We start from the raw sequence: 20,004 nt of genomic DNA, 5'->3' as shown, positions 1-20,004 counted from the left end.
TCCAAATATAGAAAGAACTCATACAACTCAACAACAACAAAACAAAGAACCTAATTAAAAAATGGGCAGAGGATCTGAACAGACATTTTTCCAAAGAAGATATAGAGATGGCCAACAGGCACATGAAAAGATGTTCACCATCACTCATTATCAGGGAAACGCAAATCAAAACCACAATGAGATATCACCTCATGCCCATAAGAATGGCTATAATTAGCGAGACAAGAAATACCAAGCATTGGAGAGGATGTGAAGAAAATCGAACTCTCATGCACTGCTGGTGGGAATGTAAGCTGGTGTAGACACTATGGAAAATAGTATGGCGATTCCTCAAAAAATTGAGCATAGAACTACCATCTGATCCAGTTATTCTACTTCTGGGTATTTATCCAAAGAACCCGAAAACACTAAGTCAAAAAGATATTTGCACCCCTATGTTCATTACTCACAGTAGCCAAGACTTGGAAACAACCTAAGAGCCCATCAGTGGATGAATGGATAAAGAAGATGTGGTATATATACACAATGGAATACTACTCAGCCACAAAAAAGATGGAATCTTGCCATTTGTGATGACGTGGATAGACCTTGAGGGTATTTTGCTAAGTGAAATAAGTCAATTGGAGAAAGTCAAATACCATATGACTTCACTCATAAGTGGAAGATAAAAACAACAACAACAATAAGAAACACATAGATACAGAGATTAGATTGGTGGTTACCAGAGGGGAAGGGCAAAAGGGGTAAAGGGGCACACATATATGAGGATGGATGGTAATTAGTCTTTGGGTGGTGAACATGATATAGTCTACATAGAAATCAAAATATAATGATGTATACCCGAATTTATATAACGTTATAAACTAACGTTACCTCAATAAAAAAAAATTAATGACAATGGTAATGAGAAACACTTACTGAGCACCAAGTATATGCCAGGCCCAGTTCCAAGTGCTTAACGTATATTAACTCATTTAATCATCTTAATAATCCTTTGTTGAAACTGAGGCACAACGACGTGAAGTTATTGCCCAAGGCTGCCCCAGTATATGACAGGGCTGGGGCTCTTATCCAGGCTGTTTGGCTCCAGACTGAGTACCGTTAACCACCAATTGGAGAAATAGGCTAGGGCCAGATTCCAGAGGGCAATGAATACCAGGCTAATGTGTCTGAAGATGTATTCAGAAGGCAGAGGGTGCAACTGAAGGGTTTAAATCGGGGGGAGTGACATGATCAGATTTGCAATTAAATCATGAAGGTTTCATGTCCAGAGTGTGAAGATCTGGGAGAAAAGGGAAGAAGGGAACCCAAAGCTGGGTTCTGAGAGGTGGGTCACCAGAGAGAAATAAAGGAAGTTTCACGCAAGGGACAAGCTGACCGGGTTATAGAAGTAGGAATGAATACGGTTTGGAATAAGATAGAGGGATTTGCCTGACTGACTTGGAGTAGGTTTCACAGGGTGGGGACAGATGGGGAAGAGCATGGTGGTGAGGGATTTTAAAGTTAGGCCAAGGAGTTCGACGTGATTTAGTAGGACGGGAAGAGACATGGACTGCTGTGAAGACACAGCCGAGGAATGTGTCAAGGGGTGCTTCTTCGCCAGGCCTTCCCTTCGCCCTTTGCTGTCCCCGGTCTGCCTCCAGTCACAGGCCCCCAACACACCTGGCAGTTCAAAGCCTGGGGGCATTTTCAAAGTAAACCTTAAAGGCTCCTTGTCATTCTTTCAAGAAATCTCCTCTGCCCTACAAGCAATAAAATAATTGAAGTCAGGTTGTTGTTTTTTTCTTTCTTCTTTTTTTTTTTAATTTTTACAACAGCCATTACAAAGGTGTGAAATATTAGACACTTACGCATCTGTGAATAAGATTGTAGGCTAAAACGTGTGAGTTCTCGTCTCAGCTAATGAACCGGAACATGGTTTTAATTTTTGAACTGCAAAAATGTTCTGCCTTTTTTGGTCGTCCCTACAGAAGACTTCATATTTTAATAATTCAGTGCAGCCTAATTACTTTAATTAATCACCTTCTTTTCAGAGATGTCAGTGGGCTTCGTTATTTTCTTGTTACTGTAGGTACTGTTGGGAGTTTTAAGGAATTTCAAAAATATATATGTAATAACCCAGGTTAACTCTTTCATGAGGTCTGAGTTGTGTAGCCTTCTCGGAGAGCGCTGTGTTGTTCACACATGGTGGGTTACGTTATACCAATAACTCCGTCTCTTCTGTCACATTCCCTCCCTATCACAGGTTAGCAAAACTATCTTTGGTCATTCTGTGCCTTAAAAACTGCTGTCCGGAGACAAAAGTAAAATGCTATTTAGAGCAAGTCAATATTTTTGCATCTTTCTGAGTCATGATGAATATACTGGGAATGACAATGGCTTTTATTGTACAATCAATATAATTTGCTTCCTTTGCAGGAAAACATAATTAGCTTACAGTTCATGCAGCAGCAATGAAAATGTGCTTATTTCTGAAGTTTGTTTGTGGGTGGAGGGTCCTTTCCTGATCAGGGTGGGGAGTGTCCCCTCATGGCTCCTGACCCAGGCCGACTGGGTGTCACTAAGCAGATCTCTTAACTTTCGGGGCCTTTGCACCAAGGAATGACGATGCTTTTATACAGAGTTAATAATACATAAGTTGGATATTTAGAGGCTTGAAGTTAGAGCATTGCCTAAATGACAGAGCTCTAATTTGGATTGTTCAACTGCCCCATATTTCTCCCCCTCTCTTTTTTTGTTCTCCCATGAAAGGGAGAGCTCAGATCTTATGATTTTTACCCATTTCCTCAATAAACGTAAAATGGCCCCTGATGGATTAATGCATTGAGATACGGGGAGAGAAGTCACCACGTCACCTTCTTTCTTTTCTGAGACCTGTCTGTCCCCTTTGGTGGCTGCTCAGCCTCACTCCCTGGTGGGGACCGGCCGCCTGTGCCATCATTCCCATGCATTTCACTCTCCTTGGCGCTGGTCTCTGGAGCCCCGGCTTACTTCAGGAGGAGCAGCTTTGTAAGCAGTCTGAGGTTTTATGAGACTGAGAACAAAGTGAGGCTCAAGTGGAGACCTTGACTGAAGTGCATCTCACAGGATTCCTGGTAAAAGGCAGCAAGGAGGCCTCCCGTTTGGGGCTCAAGGTTGAACGCTTTTATTTTGAAATGCTGACTGTCTGAAATCAGATTTACTCAGCTCCGACTCTGGCTTTGAACTGAAGCACACACGCACCTGTCACCTGAAGGGTGCAATTAGGGTCCGCACTTGGAGCTGTGTTTTCTATCAGTGCTCAGGGGTGGATGTGAGCAGAGCCTGGAATTTGTTTGGCTGAAAGAAAAAGAAAGGCCCATTTTAAAACCTCCCTTTTTGTTTTATCTCCTCCCATTTTCAGCTTACGCCCCACCCTTCATCCCCCCAAATCTTTAACAACCTGGGAAGTCACAGAAATCTGCAAGAAAGAAATTAATAATCGGATCAATTCTTTCCATGCATTCAATAAAGGCTGGTGGTCCAAAACCCTCCTGGTTCTTCTCAGTCCCCTAAAATCTTCTATTGCAATCAGAGATGTTAATTGGTTGAAACTGCCTGTGGTCTTAGGAAGTGCTCCGATTACAAGGAGAAATCCTTTTATGTTGCTGGATTCCAGCCACAGAATCTCTGAAGTAGGAATCTGGCAGAAGTTGAGCCCCCTCCAGGCTGTAAATAAACTGGCCAGGTCTATAACCCAATAAGAAGTCAATTTATTGTTTGTGTGTTTCCAGTCACCCAGCCCAAACTCCACACATTTATTAAAGAAAAGGTGTGGGTTACAGCCAGAGCTCAGACAATTGAGTATATAGCAAGGGAGGGGGATGGCTGTCAAGTCTACGCCGTCAATGCAGGGAAAGAGGGGGCCTTTCACGGATCAAACCTTCCTGCTCAGGTTTGCAAGGAACTGCCTAGCATCAAGCAGCTGAGCATGACTGGCACAGAAAACTGCTTACTTTGCTAGCTGGAAGGCTGAGACTCAAACGGCTTAAGTGGGTGAACGTTTTATAGTCTGGGTCTGGAAACCCGGTGACATTCTCTGCTGCACTGTGCCTACACGTGGTTGTTATCAGAACTGGAGGTTTTGCTGGGCCACATCTTGATGTGACCCACTGAGATGCTGGGCAGTATGTTGGGAGGCGGCTTGAAGCCTGGGGCAGGGAAGACGCTGAGCCCCTGGCTTACCCAAGCACGCAGAGCTGTTTCACTTACATTGCAAAAGGTGGTTTGGGATTCACCTAATCGTGATCAAGACCAGAGGAGGCATCCCAGGCCCCTCCACCCACACTCCCACCTCCCCACCTCCAGCTCTAGCATAACTGCATTCCCTGAACGGTGTGCGACACGAGGGTGAGGGTGTGAAATTTGCCCCGCCTCGTTCGCATACTGCTCCAGACTGCTGGTGACAGTGAGCTATTAGTGAAATCCAGGACAGTGTGAACAAAGCTGCCTCCTAATTGCTCGTTCTTCAGCATTAGTCCATCGGACAACACTACCCACCTACACCTTTAAAAAATAGACAAACCCCCCCCCCCATAAATTTACAGTATCCCACTTTAATATAGCAAACACTATAATAGTCCAGCGGAGAGTCTTTTTTCTGTTTTTTTTTCTTTTGGGTGTCTTTTCCCCCCTCCATCCCCTTCATTCCCATTGGTTCCTGCGAAGCCCCAGAGAACCAATGGGCTTCCTCTTCTTCATTCATGTCCTAGCAACAAGCCCTGTTCCAATCTTTCTCTGCCAAACTAACACCTGAAAAATTACATCATGAATAATGGCAAAAGCAGCAAGGGCCAGAGGAGGGCTGTTTTTTTTTTTCATGTGTCTGCTGCAGAGTTCATTTAAGGTGTTTTAGTCTAGATTCTTAAAGCGACAATGTCTTACATTTTTGCCTGTGTTTCTCAGCACATCGGTTAACATATAAAGTATAAAATGAACAGTAATTGAACCCAGCAAAAGGCCTTTGGGTGAAGTGAGGGGAAAGCATCTTGTTAATCGTGCTCCCCGAACAATCCTTTTAACAGTCTTCTTCCAGGGAAGCCCCCAAAGTGGAGAAATAGATTGTTCATCTAGTTTTTCCTTTGGGAAATGTCTAAAATATCCCAAACCACAGAAGCTGCCCACCCACTCTCCCATACAGAAATATGGCCCTTGCTGGTGGCTTCTCTTGCTCCAGTTAACTATACCCGAGGCCCTTCCTATTCCTACTTTGGAATAAAGGGCCCATTCTTTTAAGGCGGTCTTGGAGCCAGGGGAGGAATTGCCTTATGAATCTGTGCAAGGTGGGGGGTTGTCGCAGTAAGGGGCCACAGGGTGGGGGTGTCATGAGCACGTGTGTGTCTGTGCACGTGCAGGGCTGCAAATGCAGACAGGCAGCTGGGGAAATGTAAGAAAAACGAGATCCAGATGACCAGGGAGGGAGGAGGTTGGTAGAGAAATCAGGAGGGGGAAGTGAGGCGATAGGGAGTGGGGCGTTGGGGGAGGGGGGCCAGAGAGGGGAAGGCCGCTGCGCATGCAGACTTGTTCTCTCCAAATGTGCAAAGGTTTCTAATGAAAATGTCCACCCTTCTAGGCATTTTTCAAGACCCAGACGCTGATTTGCCGCTTCCGGCTTCCCCCACCCCACGCAGTCTAGCGCAGACAGCGAGCCGAGTCGCAGACACAAAGCGCTGCAGCCTTGCGCGCGCACGGAAAGGGAGAAGGGCGGTGGTTAGCACCTGCTCGCGTTCACGTGCACCGCGCGCAGCCAGCCCGGTACCCTGACTCCCTCCGTCCTAGGCATCCAGGCCCACGCACTCTGGCATCCTGGTCTCCTTGTAAGCGTCTGGGAAGTGCCTGTGGCACTAGCTGGGAAGGGACCCAGGGCCCCGGGGGGCAGTCTCGGGTGCCTTGCTCGAGAATCAGAAAATAGATATATTCCGTGTCTGGCTCCGACGCGGAATTTGCAGCTCGCCTCAGCCATCGCCTTGGCAGCAGAGTGGTTAGAGGTGCTGGCAGACAGTCTGCCTTGGTACTTGTGAAACCGCATGGCCATATAAGGCCTGGGAAGGAAAGAGAAAGATGCCAACCTGAGGGACGGGGTGGCAAGGGGAGGGGAGAGAACAGCATGGGGCTGAGCTGGAGATGGTCCCCTTGTCCGTGCCCCACAGGTTGCGGGGATAATAACTCCAGTAGAAGTTCTGCGACCAGCTGTGGGGTGAGAAAGGATTGTAAGGGCGGTGGTGGGAGGGGCACTGGGCTGGGGTGTGCAGGAATAGATGCTTTCTCCTTGGAGGCACTTGCCAGCTGTCTCTCCTCTGGCCTGAGAGTAGCTGACTTCAAGATGGGCCAGGAAGGAGACCCAGAAGTCCAAAGTCTCAAATATGTTGGTGCATACCACATTCCATGGTGCAGAGAATTTGGGTCCCCTATCCTAAAGGGGAAGTTTTGGAGAAATAGATGGCCAGGCTGCTTAGGTCAGTGAAAAAGGCAGTAGGGGGAAGGAGCACTGGAATGGGAGTCAGGAGTCTTGTGCTAGTCCTGGCTCTGGCAGGGAGATCTACAGTAGTGCGATCCCCTCTCCTACCCCTTGGTACTGTTGTAGCGATGATTCTCGAACAAGAGCTTAGAACAGTGTGTAGAATGCACAGTAAGTACTCAATCATGTTAGGCGTTATTATCACTACCCTCCCACTGGCGTTATGCATGGGTCTGGAACCCTGAAATGCTCTCTACCCTTCTTTAGCTTCTGTGGTATAACGTTTTTCTGTTTTTCCTCCCACCTCTTGGGCACTCCTTCTCACTGTTCTTTGTAGAACCTACTTCCTCTGGCTGGGCCTTAATTGTTGGTTCTCTTCTGGGCTCTTCCTGGGCCCCACTCTTTTGCCCTCATACCTCTGCTTTTGTGATCTCATCCTCCCAAAGGTTTTGATGACTTGTTTGGTCCTGATGGCTGCCGTGTTGCAGCTCCAGCCCAGACCTCCCAAACTTCAGAACGATGTGTCCAGTATCCTGGACTTTTCCCTATCAATGTCTCCCAGGTACTTTAGCTTCAGTATGTGTCTCATCTTCTCCTCCCAGCCCAGTTTGCTTCTTTACTTTTGCATAGTTATCTCAGTGAAGAATGCTTCCACTCATAGAAGAGTTTGAGGCAGAAATCTGGCTGTCATCCTGGACCCCTCCTTCTCCTTCATCCCCGTATCCAATCCTTCACCAAGAACTGGCAATTTTACCTCCTATTAGCAAATGCATCCACTTCTCCTCATCCCCACTGCCATCACCTGAGGTTAAGTATCAGATTCTCTCACGTGGACTGTAGCATCAACGCTGGCTCATCACCACACCAGTCCGACCTTATCACTGGTGCTGGGGACCCCTTGATGGGCTTTCGTTGTTCTCAGGACATGGCTTTGACTTGGCTCCCTGCCTTTCAAGCTTCATCTCCTTTCATTCTCTGCCTTGTTCTTAGGGCTCCCACCACACGGTTCTTCCTTTAGTTCCTTCCGAATGCTTCCCTCTCCCGCATAGGGACTTTGTAATGCAAAATGCCCCCTCAGTTAGATAAGTTCTACCCTCTTGTCCTTACACTGCCAGCTGGATGGGAACCTTGGGGACCCTTCTTCTGCCCCCTTTGGACTCATCCAGGTTTCTTTTTTATATGGTCTCATATTTCTGTTCACCTTCTTTCAGCTTAAAATTGTAAATTCCACTTATTTGATGGATGTCTGCCTCATCCATAGGACTGTCATGCCATCAGAATAGAGACCTCCTTTTTTTCTTCACCATTACAGCCTTAGATGCCTAGCATATAGAGAGAGCTTAAAGAATATTTGTTGGATAAATAAATGAGACTCTCCCAACTGTGTGCCACCAGTAAACTTGATAAACATAATTTATTGCTATATGAGGATATAGAATCCAATGAGATTATGAACAAAGCCCTGCACTTTTAATCCAAATTATATAATCTTTTCTGATTATATAAAATCAACATTATTGAGGTATAATTTACAAATAAATTACATACATTACAATGAACCCATTTTAAGTGTATACTTACTCTGATGAGTTTTGACAAATGTATGCACCCATATAAACACCACCACAATCAAGATATAGAACATTTCCATCGCCTACCATGCCTCTTTGCAGGCAATCTTCAACCTCCCTGGACCTGGGCAGCCATAAATCTGTTTTCTGTCACTATTGATGAGTACAGTATTGCCTGTTCTAGAATTTCGTATAAAGCAATCATACAGTATGTATTATTTGTGTCTGGCTATTTTTACTCATCATAATGTTTTTGAGATTCACTCATGTGGTAGCATATATGAGTAGTTTGGTAATCTGTTCTTTTTATTGCTAGGAGTATGCTGTTGTATAGATTTATCACAATTTCTTTGTTCATTCATCTGTCAATGGACATTTGGGTTATCTTCAGTCTTGGCTATTATGGTTAAATCAGTCTCACACATTTCCGTACAATCCTCGTGTGGACATGTCTTTCACCTCTCTTGGGTGAATGCCTAACAGTGGGATTGTTAGGTCATCAGGTGGGTGTATGCTTAACGTTATTAGAAACTGCCAGTTTTCCATAGATTTGTCCCATTTTGTCCTCCTACCAGCAACGTACGAGAGTTCCAGTTGCTCTACACACTTGCCAACACCTGTTGTTGTGTGTGGTGGTATCTCATTGTGCAATTAATTTTTGTTTCCATGGTGGCTAATGATGTTGAGTTTCTTTTCTATGCTTACCGGCCATCCCTGTATCTTCATTTGTGAAGTGTTTGTTCATATCTTCTGTGTCCATTTTTAAATTGGGTTGTTTGTATTCATCTTATTATCAAGTTGTAAAAATTGATATGATATGATATAACGTAATATAATATAATGTAATATAATATAATATTTTTATCCCCTCTGTGTGGGGCTTTCCTTTTTATTTTCTTAACAATGTCTTTCAAAGAATAGAACAGAAATTTTAAATTTTGATGGAGTGAAACTTACCGTCTTTTTTCTTTTATGGTTAATGCTTTCTTTGTCCTAACTAAGAAGTGATTGCTGCCCTAAGATCAATAAGATTTTCTCCCATGTTTCCTTCTAGAGGTTTTGTAGTTGAAAATCTTAAGTTTAGTTCGATGATTCATTTTGAGTTACTTTTTATGTGTGATGTGAAGTAGAAGTCAAGATTTATAGTTTTCTCCACAAATTCCAGTTATTCTAACACCATTTTTTGAAGAGGCTGTTTTTTCCCTCATTGAGTTACCTTGGTAATTTAACTGTTTGAATTAAATGACCAAAATGTTGAAAAGTCAACTGACCAAATAATGTGTGGGTCTGCTCCTGGCACCTCTGTGTGCCTGTCCTCACACCACTGCCACACTGTGTTGTTTAGTGTGGCTTTATAGTAAATCTGGAACCAGAGAGTATAAATCCTCCAACTTTGTTCTTTATTTAAAATTATACTATAAAGGTTATCTATCCTTTGCATTTCCATATAAATTGTAGAGTCAGCTTGTCAAATTCTATAAGAAATGTGGATGATTATGTAATTTTCTCCTTTATTTTGTTATTACGGTGAATTTTAGTAGTTGAATTTCATATGTTAAACCAACATGGCCTTCTTGCTAAAAACCCAAGAATTGGTCATGATGCCTTATTGTTTGTATACATTGCTAAATTTAATTTGCTAATATTTTGTTAAGATTTTTGTGTCTATATTTATGAAGGATATTGGTTTGAAATTTTCTTTTCTTGTAATTTCATTGTTGATTTCGGTGTCAAAATATTGCTGTTCTAGAAAATGTGTTGGCTAGCGCTCCCTCTTCTTTTCTGAAACAGTTTTGGTAGTTAGCTATTATCGCTTCCTGAGAGGTTTGATAAAACTTACCAGTGAAACCGTCTGAGGTTGGAGTTTATTTGGGGGAAAGTTTTAATTTGCTAATTCAATGTATTTAAATATGTTTTATGCTTACTCATATGTTTGTGATTTCAGGGCTTTGTTTCTTTACGTAGATCTGAGTTTCCAATTTGGTGTCATTTTCCTTTAGCCTGAACTTCATTGACATTTTTTGTAGTGCAGATCTGCTATTGACAAATTCTTTTAGCTTTTGCTTTTTTGCAAGTGTCTTTACTTTGCCTCTATTTTTGTGGAATATTCTCAATGAATATAGAATTTTGCGTTAACTGTTTTTCTTTCAGCTGTTTAAGGTGTCACTCAGTTGCCTCCTGGCTTGCATTATTTCTGCGAGAAGTCCACAGTCATTGTTATTTTGCTTCTTTTTATATAAGATGTCTTTTTTCCTCTAGATACTTTTACGCTTTTCTCTTTACCTTTGATTTATAGCAGTTTCGCTATGATGTGTCTAATTTTTTGCCTTTTTACTTGCTGTTTGTTGAGTGTCTTTTCATCAAGTTTAGTAAAATTTTGATGATTATTTATTATGCTTCCCCTTCTGGGACTTTAATTACATATATCTTAGACTGCTTTATCTTGTCTTGAAAGTTACTGATGTTATGAGCATTTTTTTTCTATCTTTTTCTCTTTCTCTGCTTCAATTTAGAAAATTTTCAAATTGTTTGTCTGAATGTTCACTGGCCTTTTTTTTTTTTCCCCTGCAGTGTTTAACCTGCTATTAAGGAAGTCTATTTAGTGAGTTTTTCATTCTCAGATATATTTTTCAGCTTTGGAAGTTTCGTTTTGCTTCTTTTCCATATCTTTAATGTATCTCATTGCTTTTATGTTTTCCTTTAAATCCTCAAACATATGTATACTAGCCATTTTAACGTCTTTGCTACATCTATTGTCTCCATCTGTTCTGTTATTGTTTTATTGCTTGATTTTGGGTTACATATCCAGCAATTTTTGGTATTAGGTGTCTAATTGGTTTTGGAGATTGTGGTTATTAACACTGTTCAGTGTCTAGATTTTGTTGTCATCCTTTAAAGAGTGGTGACTTTTGTTTTGGTAGGCCATTAAGTTACTTGTGGATCAGCTTGATTCTTTTGAGACTTGTTTAAATAATTTTAAAATGTGGGTCAAGAATAGTCTTTACCCTTGGGGTAATTTTACCATATTTCTAAGCTGTGACCCTTCTGGGCTCTCTGCTAAATGCCCCAAGGTCAGCAAATTCTCTCCATGGTGGCTGTTTGCAACTTGACTATCTCCCAGCCCCATGTGAGCTCTAGAAATGTTTAGTTTGCAGCTCCTCAATATTTGTTCTTTATCTGGCCTTGTAGAGTTTCTTCCTGAGCATGTGAAGCTTAGTATTTAATGAAAAACTCAAGGGAATCACTATGCAAATTTCTGGATCTCTTTCCATGTGTAGATTCCTTCTCTATGGTATTCTATTCCGCAAATTCCAGTTGCCTCAGCTTACTCAAACTCTGATCTCTGCCTCTTCAATTCAGCAAGACTACCATGCTTTGTGTGGCTGCTTCTCCCTGTATTGGGACCTTGGAAATGCTTTCAGACAGAATGCTTAGCCTGTCATAGGGCTCATCTGGTTTGCATCTCTTTTCTCAAGGATCACAATCATATACTGCCTGCTTTCTAATGTCTGAAAATGATAGTTTCATTGCTTTTGTCTAGTTTTCTAGGTATTTACCATAGGAAGGCAAGCCTGGTAGTAGTTACTCCATCATGGCCATGTCTATATTTTTAACTAACTTACCTAACAGAATTCTCATCTTGTCTCTATTTCTTCTAAATAAATCACCCAAGAGGGTATAAAACATTATAAAAAATGAAGATATACTACCTCTGTATAATCACATTTATTCACCTGTCTAATAATCCTTTCCAAACAGGAAATAAGATTAGTGGATTTGACTTAGTCATAATAAACCCATGTTAACTTAAAGGGATCACCTCTTTCTCTTCATAAGTCATCTATTTAATAGTATTTTCTAGGATTCTGCCAGAGTATATCACAGTCACTATTAAGCTGTTTCCAGAAGTTTTTTTTCAAGTTTGAAAACATCTGCCTATTTCTGGCCTTTTTACTTATAGAGTGCTACTATGTGCCCAGCAGCATGCCAAGTATTTTATACACATTATCTTTTTGAGTCATCACAATGCTATCAGTTAATTTCTTCTATTATCTTCATTTAGTAGATGAAGAAACTAAGAATAAGAAAATAACATGCTCAACTAGAAAGAAGTGGAGCTGAAATTTGAATCAAGGTAGTTTGCTTAGAAAATGCCCATTTAACCAGTGGACTACCCTTAGCATCACCTTTCTCAATCTTCGTGATTTCTCAGAGTTTATTCTATGATCAAACTTCTTTATTCTTCTTTGTTTCTAAATGTCATTTGAGATACCCAAGGAATGACAAATATGAGCAATAATATGCGGATCTTCAGTGTGTGTTGACTATGTTTTACTGATTAATTCCCTTAATCTCTTTCTACTCTTAGGGCATTGCAGGCAAATGGAACAATGTGTAAAACAACAGCAGAGGCATGAAACTGCAGAACTCATTAATTCAGATGCAATGTGGGGATGTTCCACAGCAGCTTCACGTGGATGTTGTGAGGGTGAAAAAGGAGGAAACACATTTTAGATACATAAGGTACTAATAATGAGAATGTGCATTTAAAGTTCATAGATATATTTGGCACAACAATGACTACAACACAAGCATGGATTTAATTAGTGCTTTTCTTGTGAAGAATGTAAAGTACTTAAATATACCATTGAATATTATTGTTAGTGGTTTTAGGAGGGGAAATCATTCACCAAACAAAACAGACAAGAAAACCACAAGAGCCAGACAAGTGCAATATGTTGGAGGTAGAGGAGACCCAAAGGAGGGAGAGACCAGCCTAACTTGTCTATTTAAAGAAGAGTGAGAATTTGCCCAGCAGATGGGAAAATAAAAGCTGGAGAGAGGGCATTCTAGGCAAATGGAACAATATGTGTAACAACAGAGGTATGAAACAGGCCACATTCTCTTTGATCAGTAATTATATATATATGTTTATATAAAATTGCAATGACCATTCAAACAAGTTTAAAATCTTAGTTTTCTCCCACAAAGAGTTTATAGCATAACTGAATAGATCAGGAGCAAGTATGGAAAGAAAATACTGGCAATATGTGATGGAGGCCTGTTAAGGTAAACATTTTTTGAATGAATGAATGAATGAATGAATGATGAATGAATATCCAGGTGTGCTAAGTGCCAAATGACTGATGCTACCAGTCAGATCTACAGGAAGTCAGAGCAGAGGATGTTCATTTTTGGGTGGTGGGATTAGGAGAGTCCTTAAAGGAGAATGAGGTTTGATCTAGACTTTGAAGGGTCAGTAGAGTTTGATAAATTGATGAGAGAAGGTATCCCAAATGGGGAAGAACAATGAGGAGAAGCAAGCAGGAGAAAGGCATATTCAGAGAAAGGGAGGGATGAATCTAGAGAAGGGGAGACTGTGAGGTAGGCATCACCAGATCACGGTGGGCCATGAAGGCCAGGCTCAGTTTGAACTTTGTCCTGTAGTTTGTGAGGGATTCCTTAAAGGATTATGGGCAAGGAACTGACAGGATAAAAGCAACCTTAGTATTTGTGGACTACAGTGAGTTATAAATAACTTGACATGTTTGAAAAACATTTCTTACAATTCTTTAGCACCTGCTGAGTGTGCTTGAGAGTCATGATTGAAAAGGATTAATCTGGTAGTGAATTGGGCAGAATGTATTGGAGGGAGCGAGAAGCAGAGGCAGAGAGACAAGGTATGAAGCAGTTAAGGTAATTTAGGAGCTAGGACCTAAGGATCTGGAGTCGGGGTGGAGGTGGAAGACATGGAAAACAAACGATGGATATTGGAGCTCTGACAGAGTGAGAAATGACAAGTGTTGGGACTGACCAAAGATGGCAGACAGTGGAGAGTGAAGAGGACACCAAGCTTTGGTGACTAGACGGGTGGTGGTACCAATGGCAGAAATTCAGATGCAGAATTTGTTGAGCATCCATTATTTGCCAGACACTGTTATTAATTAATTAGTTAGCTAGTTAGTTAGTTAGTCAATAAGTGTGGGGACACAGCAGTGAACAGAAACAAAGTCACTACTCTCAGGGAGCTTATATTTTAGTAGGAGAAGTCAGACTGACGATAAACCAACAAATGCATATGTAACATGTCAAATGGTGGTAAGTGCATGATGTAGAACAAAGCCTAATAAGGAGTAAAAGAGTGAAGGAAGTGTATGTTATTTATATAAAGTAAGCAGGAGTGACCTCTCTGACAAATTGACCTTTGGGGAAAGAAGAAAGAGAGGGGACAGGCATACAACTCTCTGGGGACTGAGTACCAGGCAGTGAGAAGTGAAAGTAGGATGGAACTGAGGTAGGAGCGAGCATGGCACATTTGAAGAACAGCAAGAAGGTTGTAAATGTGGCAGGGAGGTTGTAGAGTGGGCAAAGGAATAGTCATGGCAATGAGATTAGAGGTGGCACAGGGATTCTTGGGGAGATCACGTGAGAGCTAGTAGGTCATGGAAAGGAGCTTGAATTTTGCTCTGAGATGAGAAGTCATTGGAAGGTTTAAACAGAAGAGTGCTATGATCTGACTGATTTTAAAAGCATGTCTCTGCCTGCTGTGTGGAGAATAAACGATAGCGTGAGAAGCAGGGGATCTTGTTGGAAGTTAGTGTGTAGAGAGGATGGTGGCTTGGATTAGGGCGATAATGGCAGAAGTGCTGAGAATTAGATTCTGGATATTTTTTGAAGGTAGAGCTGATGATGTAGATTTGAAGTGTGAGAGATGGAGAAGTGTCAAGGTTGTCTCTAAGATTTTTGGCTGGAAAAATAAGTTGGCATTTACTAAGATGGCGCTATCTCAGGGAAAAGCAGGCTGGTATGCCTCTGTGTGTGTGTGTGTGTGTGTGTGTGTGTGTGTGTGTGTGTGTGTGTTGGGGGTTGGATCCGAAATAGGCATATTAAATTTGAGACTTGTAAGAAGAAATATCAAGTAGGCAGTCGTACAAACAAATTTAAAGTTTAGAGAAGCATTCTGGCCCGGAGATGTAATTTTTGGAGTTGTCAATGTATAGACATTCTTTAAATCCATGAGACTGGATGACATCACCAGGGGAGTGAGAAGAGAAAAAATAAGAGGACTAGATGTTCCAAGATTTGGAGGTTGAGAAGATGATAAAGAACCAGCAAAGGAGACTGAGTGAGAGTGGATAGTGAGCTGGGGAGAGGTCCAAGGGACAGTGACGTTGTAGAGGCCAGATGAAAAAATGTTTCAAGAAAGAGTAATTAGGAGCTGGTCCCGTGGCCAGGTGGTTAAGTATGCGCGCTCTGCTTCGGGGGCCCAGTGTTTTGCCAGTTCGGGTGCTGGGCGCGGACATGGCAATGCTCATCAAGCCATGCTGAGGCGGCATCCCACATAGCACAACTAGAAGTTCCTACAACTGGAATATACAACTCGGGGGCTTTGGGAAGAAAGAAAAAAAAAGAAGACTGGCAACAGATGTTAGCTTAGGTGCCAATCTTTAAAAAAAAAAGGAGCAATTAACTATGTCAACTGCTGATCTTAAGTTGAGTAATATGAGGACTATAAGTAGCTTTTGGTTTTGGCAACTTCGAGGTCACTCATGACAAGAACAATTCAGTTGGATGATAGTGACCAGAAAGCCTAACAAAAGTTGATTCTGGAGAAAATGAGAGCAGAAGAGTAGAGACAACATATATCAATAATTATTTTGAGGACTTCTGTAGTAAAAGGAAGCAGAAAAATGGGGTGATGTGGGCTCAAGGGAGTTTTTTAATGGGAGGGAGATGTCAGTTTTGAAGTTTGTAGGTTGATGGGAATGGTCCAGTTGAGAAGGAACTGTTAAGGAGAGAGAGGACAAGATTGATTAAGTGAGGATGAGAGGTGATAGGGCTGTCCTTGGAGACAGGAGCAGGGATGGTTCATTATGGGAATAGGAATAAAGGCAGTGATGTGAATACAGATACAACCTCATCAGTAGATTTGGTGGTGGGCCTTGTGGAAGTTGTCTTCTGATTGCTGCTACCTCAGGGAAATAACAAGCAAGGTCACCCATGGAGATGGGAGACAGGAGTAGATGTTAGAGGTTTTGGAAGCAAGATGGTCAGTTTGGTTTTGCCCGTGTTGAATTTAATGTGCTGATTGATCTCCCAAATGAAAATATCTGGGAGGCAGTGACAGCAATGTGACTACAACGTGGGGGGTTACTGTCAAGAAAAATAATTGGGTGCCATGTGCAAAGATGTGGGAGTTGAAGCCTTGATTGTGGATGAATTCTCCAATAGACACACACACAGTGGGAGGCCTCTTACCTCTCCACAGCTGGGGGTAGGATAGGGATTGAGAGTTCAGTAAAGAGGAGAAAGTCAGGGAAATCGTGTGACGTTGAGGGCCCCTCTCCCTTTGTGGCTTCTTTCCCTCTGTCTCAGCAAGTGGGAAGGTCACTCAAAATTACTGTGGGCCTACTGTATGCCCGCCATCGTGCTGGATACCCTCTCATTTAATTCCCACAAGAGACCTCTTATTGTTCCTTACAAATGAGAAACCAAGGCTCAACAGATGCAGATGAAAGGGGTGAACCAGGATATGAACCCAGTCTGTCATCTCCTTTCCAGGTAGGGAGAGAAAGTTCCATGATGACAGAAAATACTCCATCAGTTCCTAAATAATGGCATCCCGAAAAATAGTCATTTCTGACCAAGTACTCTATGCGTTATCTATCACAAGGAATCTTTACAACAAGCAAAAGATTCCCCATCGGGGTAGACTTGGCCTTGCAGGCACTGGCTTGGTAAGTAGATAGCACCTCGGAGTGGTTTAGAGAATGGTGACCCTCTTTTCTGGCTGACACTGCCCTGAACCATAGCATGTGGCCTGGTGATAGACTGCAAGCTAGACTGGAGCCCCGCCTTACTTCTTCAGCCATAGGAACCAACTCCGACCATTGTCATCGTCCCCATTTTGAAAATGAGGAAACAAAGCTCAGAAAGGTTATGCGACTTGTGCAAAGTCACACGTGTACCAAGTGGCTGAGTCAGAACCTTGATTCAAGTTTCCATCTGGTTTTAGAATCCACATACTTAACGCCAGGCAATGTGACCACCTTAACGTCATCTGAACCAGGAATTCTCCTTGGATTTATATTAGAAAGAAGGTGCTGTTTTCCCTCTGCCCACCTGTCTAAGTGGACCTTTACTAAGCATGTCGCTTGTGCAAGGGATTATTGATAGGGTGCTGTGGGAGGCAACGAACTGAGCAAGCAATCAGAGCTTCCAGGTAGAGTCAGGGAGATGGTGCACATATCTGAGTGAGCCTTGGGTAAGTAGCCAGTTTACTCAGGGCTAAGAGAAGAGATGCATTTTACCCATGATTTCCTGCTGTCTGGACATACTAGCTTGAACAGCCTGTTGGAGTCACACAGCCAGCTCCCAAACACTTGCTGGAGTCATGTGGAAGAGGGGATGAGAGTGCAGCTGGCTCAGCACCCACATACACAAGCATCCAGAAGGCCCGCGCCTGAGGCGCACAGGCTGTACCAATATTCTTGCATACTAAGGGTCGATGTATTGCTGTGTCCATAGGAAACGTCCTAGAAATCCATCTGGTCTCCTTTGTTGAGCAATATTGCTGCAGGCTGAGGCCTCCCAGGGATTTGCAAGTAAGAGTGATGAGGACAGCCTCTGGGCAAGGAAGGATGAGAACTTGAAGGTGAAAAACGCTGAAACCCTCCCTGACCCTCAACTATCAATTGGATTAACTGGCCTTGGCGTTCTGCTCTGTAAAATGGGGTAATTATGCCCACTCTGTCTCATTACAGAGATGTAGGGGTTTACGTAATACTTGTGAAAGTGCTTTGCAAAGCTTAATATACAGAGAAAACCATTATAGATGATCTAAACAGCAGGCAATTAAAATCATTGGGAATATATGTTAATTTATAGTCCAGTGGAATATTAGCTCAGCCTAACACTAAAAAAATGTTTGTGGCATCTAACTATACATTTTACTGATGCCAGGGTTTCAAAGCTCTGTATCAGCACTGTCCAAAGAAATATAAACAAAGCCACATTTGTAGTTTAAACTTACTACTAGCCACATTAAAAATGTAAAAAGAAACAGGTGAAAAATTTATTATTATATCTTATTTTATCCAAAATATCATTTTAACCTTTAATCAATATTAAAAAATATTAATGAATTATTTTACATTCCTTTTTCATAAAAGTGTTTAAAATTCAGTATGTATTTTATACTTACAACACATCTCAATTTGGAAGCTAAATTTTCAATGGTTAAAGTAAAATGTAGTCCTACTGAACAGTAAAGTTCTGTTTAATAGAAAAATGTTTTCCCCTGTTTCGGTCCCTTGGTCACACCAGATATGTCTTAAGCAGTCAATAGGCCTGTTGGCTTGTGGCTACCATATTGAATAGCTCAGCTCTCTGTCATCTGGTCCCTCTTTATTCTAACTGATGTTTCATTATGTCGACAGGCACATCTGCCTCCTATAATCCGGCAGGTTCCTGCGGTATCCCATGAACACAGCACAATAATTGAAGCTCAGTTTCCTCATCTGTCCAATGGGGATACTAAGAATGACAGCCTCTCGTGGTGGTTATAAGGCGTCAACAAGATCACTGAAGTGAAGTGCCTCCAACAGTGCCTGTTGAGTAGTAGACGTCAGTAAATACTAGTTCCTCTTTCCTGCTTTATTGTTTCTGCTCCTGCTGGGCTCCCTTCTCCCTTCTATCTCACAGAATAGATGGTACTCATTTTCCAAGGTTTCACTTAGTCCTAATTTTCCGTGACATTGTTACTAGTTACTCTGAGCATTCAGTCATCTCTGGAATCTGTTCCCTACAGTTGGGCCTTTTAGTCATAGCCACAGTTTTGTCACTTGCATTTTGTCACGTATGTTAGTCTTGTTTTTTTGACATCATTGTGAATTCCTTCAGGGCAGGACCGGAGCCCTGCATATCTCCCAAGTGTTTTCCACAATGCCGAATTCACAGTTCAAAATAAATACATACATTTACAGTTTTTTGTACATACATACATTACATTTGATTGATTGAGGTTGCCTCAGAGGTGTTCTCAGTGGCCAGGGGAGCTCCATTTGGATTTAAAATTGAGTGTAGAAAAAACCCTTTGTGAATTCAATGGCACGTGGATAATTAAGAATTGACTGTGATTTGCCCTCTTATGGAGTTCATCAATTCCAAGTTACTTAAGGTTAAATTTTACAATAAATTAAATTTTTTCTTTAGGTAATATAATCAAAGTTCAAAACTGTTGGAGAATAAAGGATAGGAAAAAAATCTATCTATAGCCTTATCACAGTCCTTCTTATTATTTTGGTGTTTTTTCCTGCCAATTCAAGTTATCCCACTATTGTGTTCTTGACACAGGTTGCTAGGTAGAACATAAACCACTTTCTCCATTTTACAGATAGTGAAACCGAGGCTCAGAGAGTCAAGAAAATCACCTAATTTTACATCAGAAATTAGCGTGGAGACACAAGAGAGAGGTGGGCGTCTTGATAGCCTCTCCCAGTATGGCTCCGGCAAGTGAATGTTGAGCAGCTCCCTCCAGGGATCACTGTTTGGAGTTTCCATGACATATATGAATTAGAGCGCAAGGCATTACCAAGAAATTGCATTGCCTTTATTTTCTTTGCATGTTTAGTTGCTTTCTAGGATTATGTCAAGGTTTCTTAACATCAATAGGAAAAGGGGTATTTGCAAAAACCAAATGACTATGGCGTTCAGTCGCATCTTTGAAAGGAACCCGGATTCAGTTAGATCATTGCGGCTTTGTTTGACCTTAAACAGCTTTGACAGTTTAAATTTGAGATTTTAACCCTTCCATAAGGCTGTTAAACCAGCCAGAAAATCTGGAGCGTTTGAGAAATTCCACAGATCGAGGGGACACAAATGGACTGGAAGAAGCCCAATGCTGGAGCTCAGGACACAGGCGCAGGTAGAAGCGGGAGGAGTCGTACGAGGCTGGGG

The 20,004-nt window shown here is 42.0% G+C and overlaps 1 long non-coding RNA gene across 3 annotated transcripts in view; it reads left to right on the top strand.

The window, feature by feature from the left end:
• The first annotated feature begins 5,671 nt into the window (after positions 1-5,671).
• The window catches only part of LOC106832786 (uncharacterized), a 98,090-nt gene continuing 83,757 nt past the window's right edge, over positions 5,672-20,004 (top strand). Inside the window, exons 1-4 of one of the 3 annotated variants that reach the window (XR_011495655.1) lie at positions 5,672-5,834; positions 12,416-12,570; positions 17,575-17,781; positions 18,486-18,672. This is a non-coding gene — a long non-coding RNA (uncharacterized lncRNA). Of the gene's footprint in view, positions 5,835-6,113; positions 6,215-12,415; positions 12,571-17,574; positions 17,782-18,485; positions 18,673-20,004 lie in introns of those variants that run through there. The other 2 variants (XR_006516665.2, XR_011495656.1) reach the window with 2 other exon arrangements.

This window comes from Equus asinus, chromosome 20, assembly GCF_041296235.1.
Source record: "Equus asinus isolate D_3611 breed Donkey chromosome 20, EquAss-T2T_v2, whole genome shotgun sequence".
Taxonomy (NCBI): Eukaryota; Metazoa; Chordata; class Mammalia; order Perissodactyla; family Equidae; genus Equus; species Equus asinus.
Note: the sequence above shows the minus strand (reverse complement) of the source record. Positions and strands in the feature narration are given on the sequence as shown.